Source organism: Ictidomys tridecemlineatus, chromosome X, assembly GCF_052094955.1.
Source record: "Ictidomys tridecemlineatus isolate mIctTri1 chromosome X, mIctTri1.hap1, whole genome shotgun sequence".
Taxonomy (NCBI): domain Eukaryota; kingdom Metazoa; phylum Chordata; class Mammalia; order Rodentia; family Sciuridae; genus Ictidomys; species Ictidomys tridecemlineatus.
Window position 1 is genome coordinate 97,169,775 of NC_135493.1, and position 12,111 is coordinate 97,181,885.

Sequence of the window (12,111 nt, forward strand, 5' to 3'; positions counted from 1 at the left end):
GACCTCTGCCCCCTGAAGACTCCCTATGGGTAACCCAGCCCTGCCCCTCGCTTGGGCACCCTTCACCTTCCAAACATTGACACCTGGCAGTGGACTTGGGCCTTCCGCTGACCTTTCCCTGCACAATCTTCTCCCTTCCTTCCCCTACCATCTAGCCTTGCATGTTGCCCCTACCCCAACCCAGCCCTCCCTAACCCTTACGTTTCATGCTCCAGTTTCAGGGCCTGGCTGCTTTTCTGAGCTCTGAACCACGTTCCTCATGTTCATGGCATTGTGAGGGTATGACCTGGGGGCCCTTTGCCTAGTCCCGTTAGTACACTCTACTGGGTGCCTGTGGTGAGCCGTTCCTGCGGACTGTGGTCGCCATTACATGATGGCGCTGGCTCCGTTGTGGTCTGTGAAGGACAACTCCATATCAAAGAGAGTTGGCATGTTCCCAGCTCCTTATCAGAGAAAGTTGGCGTGTCATTTTCTAGCACCCTGTGAGAAGGGTACACGTGGCAGCTTTGCATTGGGGTTCGAGGTGCTTTATTAAGGCTGGGAGGGGCATCCAATTATTATTCCGGGTAGTAGAAGAATCATTAGAAGAATATCAAGGGCCTGAATAAACTGCTGAAAGAAGATTCCTGAGTCGCGTCTTCCTTGCGGGCAAGGGGGTCGTGACAAGTGGTGCCGAGACCCGGGAGAAAAGAAACAAAGAAACACCCAGGAACCAGAACTTTCAGCAGTCAGGGAGGCGCGCCGGTAAGTCCCAGGTAAGGTGGGACCCGCTGTTAAAAAGCGGAGGCTCCTCTATACATAAAGAGGGAGCATTAAAAGGTACCTGCTCCTCTGTAAAAAGAGAGGGCGTTACATCTCATAGCAATTGCACTCTGTATTTTCGTTTTTGTTTCCTGTGTATGTTCGTTTTGTTTTGTGTACTTTCACTTTCGATTTCTGTGTTTTCTTGTGTTGTGTTATGGAAGCTGTGACTTCAAGTCCACTCCTTCTGGCCCTCGATGGCCTTTTACGTTCCAAGGGACTGGAGGTGAAGCATCGCACCTTGGAAAAATTTTTACAGAGAGTAGATGTCGCTGCACCGTGGTTTGCATTTTCAGGCAGCCTCACTACACCCAGCTGGGATAAATTAGGCAAAGACCTTGACTTTGCTCGTGAGCAGGGCATGCTAGAGGGCGGGGTGATACCCCTCTGGAAGATGGTCCGTAGTTGTCTTATGGATGGCCGATGCCAAGAAGCGCTTGTTAAAGGGCAGGAGGTTTTAGAACAATTGCATGAGGAAAAATCAGAAACAACAGAGAGTGAAGTGTCTCAGGAAGAGGGGAGTGTGCGGGGCGTGGAGAACGGGAGGAGACTGTATCCAGATCTCAGTGTGCTGCGCACGCCCCCATGTGAAAGTGGGTCAGAGGCAGAAGACGCTGAGGAGGAGGAGATAAGAACGCTGTCCCGGCAGCTAGGGAGTTTAGGTACAGGGAACAGAGATAAGCAAGGGCTCAAGAACAGACAGCCTCCCGATCCGCCTCCGTATGGCGGGGGTGTTTCAGGCTGCCGCTGCTTTCCTCTGTTCCTCAGGGCTGGCATATCATTGCTATTGACATTAAAGACTGTTTCTTTTCTATTCCTTTGCATCCTAAATACTCACAGCGTTTTGCCTTCACCCTTCCCTCGTGTAATCACGAGGAACCAGATCAAAGGTTTGAGTGGGTTGTTTTACCACAGGGAATGTCTAACAGTCCTACGATTTGCCAGATGTATGTAGGGAAGGCACTCGCACCTCTCAGACAACAATATCCTTCCATTAAGATTATTCATTATATGGATGATGTATTATTGACAGCCAAATTACAACAGTCAGTTTATGAGGCCTATAAAGACTTGGTGAAGTTGTTAGCTCAGTATGGATTACATATTACACCTGAAAAGGTTCAAACAGGGGATTCTATTCAGTATTTGGAAGCGACGATTAAATATGACATATTAAAACCACAAAAAGTTACTATAAGAACTCAAGATCTCCAAACTTTAAATGACTTTCAAAAACTGTTGGGAGATATTAATTGGATAAGAGGTTATTTACATATTCCTAATATCGTGCTCCAGCCTTTGTATGCTATTCTTAAGGGTGATCCAGATCTTACTTCCCCTCGTACCCTCACTAAAGAGGCCAGAGCGGCCCTTATAAAAGTAGAAGAAGCTATACAACATGCCACTCTATGCAGGCTCCAGAGTGATAAACCTTTCCAGTTATGTGTGCTTGCCACTATGCGGCAGCCTACTGGAGTACTGTGGCAAGATGGGCCTTTACTATGGATCCACCCACATGTATCCCCAGGAAAATCTTTAGAATACTATCCTGATGCTGTTGCAGCGTTAGCACTTAGAGGGATTCAACAGAGCATTCAATTTTTTGGACAAGCACCTTCTTCTCTTATCATACCCTATTCTAAAGTTCAACTTAATGTTTTGTGTGCTACTCTAGACAACTGGGCTATTCTATGTTGCTCGTTTCAAGGGGATATTGATAATCATTACCCTTCTCATCCATTACTCCATTTTGTTAAAGAGCATCCTATCATTTTCCCTAGAGTAACTTCACCCACTCCAATTCCAGGGGCTGTTAATATTTTTACTGATGGCTCTAAGTCTGGAATGGGAGCTTATGTGATTAATGACTCTCCCCCTGTCCAGCATCAATTTGCTCCTGGAAATCCACAATGGGTAGAACTGCAAATTGTCATTGAAGTTTTTAAACAGTGTTCTTTTCCTTTCAATCTCATTTCGGACTCCATCTATGTGGTGCAGGCGCTCAAAATTCTGGAGGCTGTAGGAGCTATTAGTGACACCCATGCTGTGTCTGCTTACTTTAATCAGCTTCAACAGCTTATCCGTAGCCGTACTGCCCCCTTCTATCCACTGCACATTCGGGCTCACACCTCTCTTCCTGGCCCGTTATCACAGGGTAATGCCTGTGCTGACTCGGCAACTAGAAGCCAGTTGGTATGCTTGGCCTCCTCCTTAGAAGAAGCTAAATTGTTTCACCACAACTTTCATGTCAATGCTATGACACTGCGCAGACGTTTTTCCATCTCCAGAGCAGATGCTCGTCAGATAGTATTACAATGTCCCCATTGTGTCACATTTCTTCATCCTCCTACTTATGGTGTAAACCCACGAGGATTGAAGCCATTGGTCGTCTGGCAAATGGACGTAACTCACGTGCCTGACTTTGGTAACCTCAAATATGTACATGTTTCTATTGACACATACTCTGGAATTATTCATGCTTCTGCTTTATCGGGAGAAAAGGCACGTAATGTTATTACTCATTGCTTAGAGGCATGGGCAGCATGGGGTGCACCTGCATCCCTTAAGACTGATAATGGACCTGCTTATACTGGCAGACAGTTTACATCTTTTTGTTCTACTATGGGAGTACAACTTGCTCATGGGTTGCCTTACAATCCTCAAGGGCAAGGCATTGTTGAACGTGCCCACCGCACCTTAAAAGGAACCTTAGAAAAACAAAAAGGGGGAATAGGAGTTGACCACACTCCTAAAGAATGCCTGTCCTTAGCTCTTTTTACCATTAATTTTTTGAATTTGGATATTCATGGCCGCTCTGCGGCCGATAGACATGTGTCCCCTCAGCCCTCTGTGACTGGCTATGTTAAGTGGAAGGATGTTCTTACGGGCCAATGGAACGGCCCTGACCCCGTGCTGACATGGGCACAAGGATCTGTATGTGTTTTTCCCCAGGATCGCACGGAGCCGCTGTGGATCCCTGAACGCCTGACAAGAAGAGTCTCGAGATCTACTAACCAGCAGCAGGAGGTGCCACAACAGTCCCATGATGAGGAGCTTCATTCTGATGAGTGCTCTGGCTCTGATGCTGGTGCCAACGGTACAGATGGCACCAATGCAATGGTGGGCAGTGGCACGGGCATGGCCAATGCCAATGCCAGTTCATAGTAATTCTAGTGTCCTCCCCACTCTTTTTTCTACCTCATGTGAGATGTCTGCTCCTTGTACCTCTCCTAGAGGGGACATGGAAAATATTTTTAATCAGTCTCAAGTTAATCTCACAGGAGTTTTTTGTTTCAGCCTTGGGAACACTAATTGTATTAGCCTTAAGACCAAAAATTTGACTAACTGGGAGGACCCATTGCGGTCCAGTCGAGTCTCAGGGAGTATTCTCAGTGCTGTATTGAGCCAAGTAGTTTCAGGGAAGCAATCAGGCTCAGGGACCCCCGCAACTAGCTCTGTTTTAAACATAACTACTTTAGCTATTATCTCCGAGGTATTGATCCCAATGCCTCCTTCTTCTAATAGTACTTGCTATGCCACTCATTTCAAGGCCTCTCCTTACTGTACCCCTAATTTTGGTTTTCCCCCGACATTTACGCCTTGTCAGGATCATTCTTGGGAGAAACATCAAGTTGCTAAAGGTTTCTCCTTTTCCCCCCCTCTGAAGAGATATGTTTATAACTTTAACAACAATGCCAACTCCTCTACAGGAACAGGTTGGTCCTGGTTTCAATGGCTCATTTCCAATGAGAAGGGGGCTTCAGCCGATATTTCCGCATTGGCTCAATTACTAGGAGCCAAAAGTTGGCTGGCTAATGTTTCTGGCACTACTAAGGAGAGTGAACGAGGTAATAGGCTTACATCTGTTTCGTTCAACTCTCTGTTACATTATGCCACATTGCCTCCTGCAATGGTCTGTATCCAATCCCCGTTCCTGTTCCTTTTAGCTAATCACACCTCATTGGGGATGCTGGATTGTTCTATTATTACCTGTTTCTTATCTGAGTGTTGGAATGGTTCTTGGACTGTAGCAGTAATTATGAAAATTCCAACTTTTGTCCCAATCCCAGTCACTACGGATCCAGATAAATTTCCTATTGTAGAACTACTTAGAGTCCGCAGAGATTTTGGAATCACGGCAGCTATAGTGACGGCCGTGGTGGCATCTGCTGCTGCAGCAGTTACGGCCGGAGTAGCCATGGCCAGTCAAGTACAAACTGCTGCCACTATTAATCAAGTTGTTCAACAAACGTCCACTATACTTGAATCGCAAAATGCGATTAATCAACATATTTTGTCGGGGATTTTAGCTACCAACCAAAGAATAGATTTTCTTCAAGCTCAGGTAGAAGAATTGGCTGACCTAGTACTTTTAGGCTGCATTGACCAACGTGCACATTTATGTATAACCTCTGTCAGATTTAATGATTCCAGGAATGCTTCCCACATCATTGGTGGATATCTGGCCGGAAATTGGTCCATGGAAGCGGAAGACATGATCCAGTCTCAACTAACCCAGATAGCTGTCTTGAATAGTACCCGTGTCGATCCCGTGACTCTGGGTCAATTCACCAATTGGATATCTTCTGCTTTTTCCTTTTTTAAAGAGTGGGTGGGAGTAGGCATTTTTGGTGCACTGTGTTGCTTTGGTATGTTCCTCTGTTTGTGGTTTCTCTGTCGCCTTAAGGCTCGTAGTGCTCAAGATAAGGCTATGATCATACAAGCTCTTGCTGCTTTAGAAACTGGCAACTCGCCACAGGTCTGGCTTGCGCATCTTAAGCACTAAACTTTTGACATGGTCATTGCACCCCAAGTTATTATAACATTGCACTGGGATTGACATGTCTTTCCTCGTTATTCTCTTAGTGTCAGAAAGCCCTTGCACTCTGCCGGTCTTGCTACCATTGCACGCAGATGGGTTTCTACACTAGTGCCTTTGACATGGTCGTTGCACCCCAAGTTATTATAACATTGCACTGGGTACGACATGTCCTTCTTTTGTCTTTCTCTTAGTGCTGGAAAGCCCTTGCACTCTGCGGGTCTTGTTGCCATTGCACGCAGAAGGGTTTCCACACTGGTCTTTATCTATTGCTTTAAAGTCCGTGCCTTTCTTTCAGGGTGCTGCCAACTTGTTTGTAGTTGTACCTCTGCATGGCCACAGTTCAACCTCAGGTATTCCCTCTTACTCACCATCGTCACGATACAGGATGCGAGGCAAGGCACTGCACTTGAGTGATCCATTGAGAAGAGGGACCTCAAGGGGAGCATGTCCTATTGCATGCGGGTTTGACGTGTCTCCGCCCCGCCCCACGAAAAAAGGCGTCGGCTGATATGGTGTCAGGTCTGGGGAAGGCGCCCCCTGGGGCTGGCCCATACTATGCAGCCACTTTTGCACAGTGGGATAGGACCTCTACTCTCGCCTGTATTGTCTTAGTGAAACAAAAATGGGGAGCTGTGGTGAGCCGTTCCTGCGGACTGTGGTCGCCATTACATGATGGCGCTGGCTCCGTTGTGGTCTGTGAAGGACAACTCCATATCAAAGAGAGTTGGCATGTTCCCAGCTCCTTATCAGAGAAAGTTGGCGTGTCATTTTCTAGCACCCTGTGAGAAGGGTACACGTGGCAGCTTTGCATTGGGGTTCGAGGTGCTTTATTAAGGCTGGGAGGGGCATCCAATTATTATTCCGGGTAGTAGAAGAATCATTAGAAGAATATCAAGGGCCTGAATAAACTGCTGAAAGAAGATTCCTGAGTCGCGTCTTCCTTGCGGGCAAGGGGGTCGTGACAGGTGCCCATTGCACTGCCCTGTGTCTCCATATCCTAGCACCAACCCTTCCTCTCCTTCCACTCATGCTTTCCCCTGGAGTGCTGGCCTCCTGCTTCTTGGGTTTCTAATGCTCTGTTGGTGGGATTGGTCCCTTGCCTGGGATCCTGGCTTGGGTCCTGGCTCTTGCCCCTCTCTGCACCCACCAAGACCCCGTGCCATGACCTCCCATTGCCCTTCTCCTGGCCCCCATCCCTTGCCAGCCCCCCTTGGCCCAATCTCTGGCCCTTGATTCTCATCTGGGCAGGGCACCTCACGGGAAAGAAAACCCTGCACCTCGCCTGGGCCCTTTGCTCTCCCTGGGCCCTTGGTCCTGCATCTGGAACCCTGAGACCTGGCAGTGGCCCTGGGCCTGGAGCCTGCCTCCTCACTGCCGGATCCCCTGCCTTCCCGGCTCAACCATTTCCAGTGTCCTAAGCCTCCTGCCGAAGCCCTGGCCCTTGTCTCTCCATTCCCTGACCTATCTCCTCACTTGAGCCTATGATGGTCCTTCTTGCTCCATGTGTCCCTGGGTTTGGACTGCAGGCCCCTTGCTTGGGCCACTTCCCTGCTCCCCTTGGCTTCCCTGTGCCAGGGACCAAAAGGGAGTTCTCCTTCAAAGAATAGCCTGACAGTTACAAGAAACAGCCCCCTAGGAGACATCTCGCCTGGGAGACACCCTGCAGCCATCCATCTCCCTGAGACATCCTGCGGCCATCTGTCTTCCTGAAACATCCTGCGCTATCTCACCTTGTGAAGACTTCTAGCAACTGCCGATAAGAGAGCTCCCCCCATCCCCAGCCCATAAATACCCCTGTGTGAACAATAAAAGTTTGCAGCTTGATCAGAACTTTTGTCTTGCTGTCACCCTTCGTGTCTCTTGTCCCTTCATTCCTCCCCATCTAGGTTCGCTGCCCACGTTGATGTGTCCTGCCAGTCGGGACATCCCTGCAAGGCAGAACCCTAGTGTTACCTGCTTGCCTGCCCAGCCTGGCCCTTCCCTGCTCTTTTAGGATGTGGCCCACCTCTAGGTCCCTAGCATGGTATCCTTGCTGGAGTCCTGGCCCCAAACCCACCAACAGGCGACCTCTGGCACTTCTTGCTGTGCCTTCCTTGGGACCTCTGTCTCTGTCCCTGCTGTGCCCCTTTTCTTGATCCCTTTACTAGGATGCCTACCTGGGCCAGAGGACTGGACCTGGACTTTTGGCCCTGTGGGCTCTCTTTGGGAAAATGTAGCCTTTCCCCTTTTACTGGACCTTTGGCCTCCCTCAGCCTGGGATCTGCTCCTCAAACCTGAAACCCATCATTGGACCTGGGCCTTGAGTTCTACTCTCCTTGCACTACCCGCTCCCCATTCTCCCCTCCCTCCCCTTCCTAGCCCTGTCTGTTTTCATGGGACCTCTGCCAGGGCCAACACACTTTGCTGTCCATTCCTGGGCCTGGCTCCTTGCTTGAGGCTGCCCTTCTCCAGGACCCTGTCCCTTTCCCTTGATCAAACCCCTTTATCGGGCCCCCTCCTGTGCCTCCCCTTTGTTCTTCTTGTACTGAAGTGGCACCCCCTTTCTCCATAGAAAAGTCTTAACTGGGCTTCTCCAGAAATCTTCACCATGGCTGATTTTAGGACTGTCAGCAAATGTAGATAAATTCCTCTTTTCCTGTCGCCCTGTTTTACTTGGCCACTGGCTGAGAAGATACCAGCACTCCAGGTGCTGGCCACACCTTTATTAGTTTTTCACAAACATATCCAGTATAGTAGTTTCTAGAAACGTGAAAACAAGGCCTCTGGCCTTGAGCTGGGCTTCACAGAGATGTCTACATTTTTTTTTTTTTGAGAGAGAGAGAGAGAGAGAGAGAGAATTTTTAATATTTATTTTTTAGTTTTTGGTGGACACAACATCTTTATTTTATTTGTATGTGGTGCTGAGGATCGAACCCAGTGCCCCGCACATGCCAGGTTAGCGTGCTACCGCTTGAGCCACATCACCATCCCGAGATGTCTACATTTTTAAGATAAGTTACCAACTAGGCTCCATGGTAACAACTGGCAGGGAGAGGAAAAATGGGAAAAAGCTCTCCCTACTCAGGTGTTGTCCTTGAAGAGTTAACTTGCCCAAATCAGTGAAAGAAAAAGCTGCTTTTATGTGAACTTCTGCAGACTGCGAACTTCTGAGGCCCTCCCCTTACATGCTGGGTATAAAATTCTGACTGCCTGAAATTGGGGTTCAGGGGATTGATTGATCACAGCAAAATCTGTGCCCTCTGAACCTGGCTGCAGCCAAATAAAACTGTTTCCTGCTATGTTCGGTGCTTTGCCTCATTTGTCCCGACAACAGTACTGTGGTATCCTGGCATTGCCCGGACTCTCCCCTCCCACCACTTCTCCCTAGCCTGGGCTCCAAGAATGGGTCCTGGCTCCCCACTGACCCCCCCCCATTCCGGACACAAGGTATCCCCTCACAGTGCCCTCCTTTGGTCCAGGTCCCTCTCTGAGGTTCTACTCACCTGGGGCAGAGGAGTGGAATTGGCTGGCCTCTGCCCCCTGAAGGCCTAGTGCCGACCTTGCCCTACCCAATCCTCTCCCTTCCATCCCATGCCCTCTAGCCTTGCATGCTCCCCCCTACCCCAACCCAGCCCTCTTAACCCTGACCATTCGCTCTCCAATCCCCAGGCCTGGCAGCTCACCTGAACCCCTGATCACATCCTTTGGGTCGTGTGGCTTCCCATGGGGGTCTCTTGGTGTTGGGTCTGACCTGGGGACCCCTTGCTTGGGCCCCCTAGTGAGCTCCCCTCCTTGCCCTTTGTGCTGCCCTCTGTCTCCTCATTCTAGCACCGCCCCTTTCTCTCCTTCTCCTAGCACTTTCCCCTGGAGAGCGGGCCTCCTGCTCCTTTGGTTCCTAATCCTCTTTTGGGCAGGTTGGTCCCTTACCCGGAATCCTTGCTTGGGTCCTGGCTCTTGCCCCTCTCGACACCCACTGTGACCCTGTGCCATGCTCTCCTGTCACTGTCCTCCTGGAACTTGTCCCTTGCCAGGACCCCTTGGACCAGTCCCTGGCTCTTGATTCTCATCTGGGCCAGAGCACCTTGTGGGAAACAGAGCTCTGCCCCTCATCTGGGCCCTTGCTCTCCCTGGGCCCTTGGTCCTGCACCCAGAACCATGACACCTGGCAGTGGTGCTGGCACTCAAGCCTGGCTCCCCCACTGCTGGCTCCCCAGCCTTCCCTCCCCAGCCCTGTCCACTGTCCTGAGCCCCCTGCCCCAGCCTTGGCCCTTGGCTCTCCATACCCTGGCCTGGCTCCTCACTTGACCCTCTGGTGGCCCTTCTTGCTCGGTGCATCCCTGGGCTTGGACTGTGGGCCCCTTGCTTGGGGTGCTTCCCTGCTCCCCTTGGCTTCCCTGTACTGCAGAACCCTAGTGCTGCCCTCCTACCTGGCCCTGCCCTTCCCTGCACTCCCCTGGCCTGAGCCCTGCAATAGATCCCTAGCCTGGGCTCCTTGCTGGGGTCCTGGCCCCCACCTCACCAACACCCATCCTGTGACCCTTCACTCTGTGCCTTTCTTTGGCCCTCCTGTCGTCCCTGTCCCTGACAGGCCCCTTTTCCTGATTCTTTTCCCAGGATTCTCACCAGGGCCAGGGAACTAGACCTGTATTTTTGTCCCTGCAGGCTCCCTTTGGAAAATGTAGCCCTGCTGCTTGTCTGGGCCCTTTGGCCTCCCTCAGCCCAGGCCCAGCTGTCCAACCTTGATACCCAGCCAGCAGTGGACCTAGGCCTTGAGCCCTCCAATCCCTGTGCCACCTGCTCACCTTTCTCCCATACCTCCCCTTCCCAGCCCTGTAACTTTTCATGAAACCCTGGCCAAGGCCAAGGCACTTGGATCTCCATTTCTGGGCCTTGTTCCTTGCTGGAGCCCCTGGCCATCCTTCTCAAGAATCCTGTCCCTGTTCCTTGATTTCAGGCTCCATTCATGAGCCCCCGCTGTGCCCTCCCCCCCTCAGTTCCCCTTGTACTGTGGTATCCCATGGGGTGTCTTGGTGTCAGTCTGACCTAGGGGCCCCTTGCTTGGCACTTCACAGACCCGACCCTCCCCCTGCTTCTCCCTAGCCTGGGCTCCTCGAATGGGTCCTGACCACTGCCCAATTCTGGAAGCAAAACATCCATTCACAGTGCTCTCCTTCAGCCCCCCTTTGGTCCTGTCTCTCTTTGAGGATCTACTCACCTGGGGTAGAGGAGTGGAATTGGCTGGCTTCTGTGATCTGAAGGCTCCCTATGGGAAACAGCCCTGCCCCACTCCTGGGCCCCCTTGGCTGCTGGAACCTTGACACATGGCAGTGGACTTGGGCCTAGGGCCAACCTTGCCCTGTGTGAGACCCTCCCTTCCATCCCCTCCCCTCTAGCCTTGCATGCTGCCCCTACCCCAACCCAGCCCTTTCTAACCCTGACCATTTGTGTTCTTATCCCCGGGCCTGGCCACTCACCTGAGACCCTGACCACGTTCCTTTTGTTGTGTGGCTTCACGTGGTGTCTTTTGGTGTTGCTTGGGCCCCCTAGCACACTCCCCTCCTTGCCCTTTGCCCTGCCTCTGTCTCCTATCCTAGCTCCGCCCCTTCTTCTCCTTCCCCTCTGGCTTCCCCCTGGAGCACTGGCCTCCTCCTGCTTGGGTCTGTAATCCTTTGTTGGTCAGGTCTGTCCCTTGCCTGGGATCCTTGCTTGGGTCCTGGCTATTGCCCTTCTCTGCACCCGTTGTGACCCCATGCCATGCCCTCCCGTCGCCGTCCTCCTGGACCTTGTCCCTTGTAGTGTCCCTTGTCATGGTCCCTGGCCCTTGATTCTCATCGGGGCCAGGGCACCTTGTGGGAAACAGAGCACAGGCCCTCGCCTGGGCCCCTTGTTCTCCCTGGGCCCATGGTCTTGCACAGGAACCCTGACACTTGGCAGTGGCTCTGACACTGAAGCTTGCCTCCCCCATGCTGGATCCCCTGCCTTCCCTCCTGAGCCCTGTCCACTGTCCTGAGCCCCCTGTCCCAGCCCTGGCCCTTGGCTCTGCAGTCCCTAGCCTGGCTCTTGGCTTGAGCCTCTGGTGGCCCTTGTTGACCAGAGTGTCCCTGGGGGCTCCTTGCTTGGGCCGCTTTCCTGCGCCCCTTGGTTTCCCTGCACTGCAGTCCACTAGTGCCTCCCATCAGCCCGACCTTGACCTTCCCTGCTCTCCCCTGGACTGGGTGCTTCTCTAGGTCCCTAGCCTGGGCTGCTCACTGGGGTCTTGGCCCCAACCCCACCAGCAATGTCCTCTAGGTCTTCCTGTTGTGCCATCCTTTGGCCCTCCTGTGGTCCCTGTCTCTTCCAGGCCCCCTTTTCTGATCCCTTTCCCAGGATTCTCATTGGAGCCAGGGGAGTGGACCTGGCCTCTTGGCACTCCTGGCTCCCTGGAAAAAAACGAAGCCCTGCCCCTTGCCTGGGCCCATTTGCCTCCCTCAGCCTGGTCCCTGCTCCCCAACCCTGAAACCTATCCTTGG

At 51.7% G+C, this 12,111-nt stretch overlaps 1 long non-coding RNA gene across 1 annotated transcript; it reads left to right on the plus strand.

Annotated features, from left to right (window-relative positions):
- The first annotated feature begins 348 nt into the window (after positions 1-348).
- LOC144371781 (uncharacterized) lies at positions 349-4,847 on the plus strand. Its single transcript, XR_013431893.1, has 2 exons — positions 349-755; positions 3,754-4,847. It is a non-coding gene; the product is annotated as an uncharacterized LOC144371781 (long non-coding RNA).
- Positions 4,848-12,111: the final 7,264 nt, after the last annotated feature.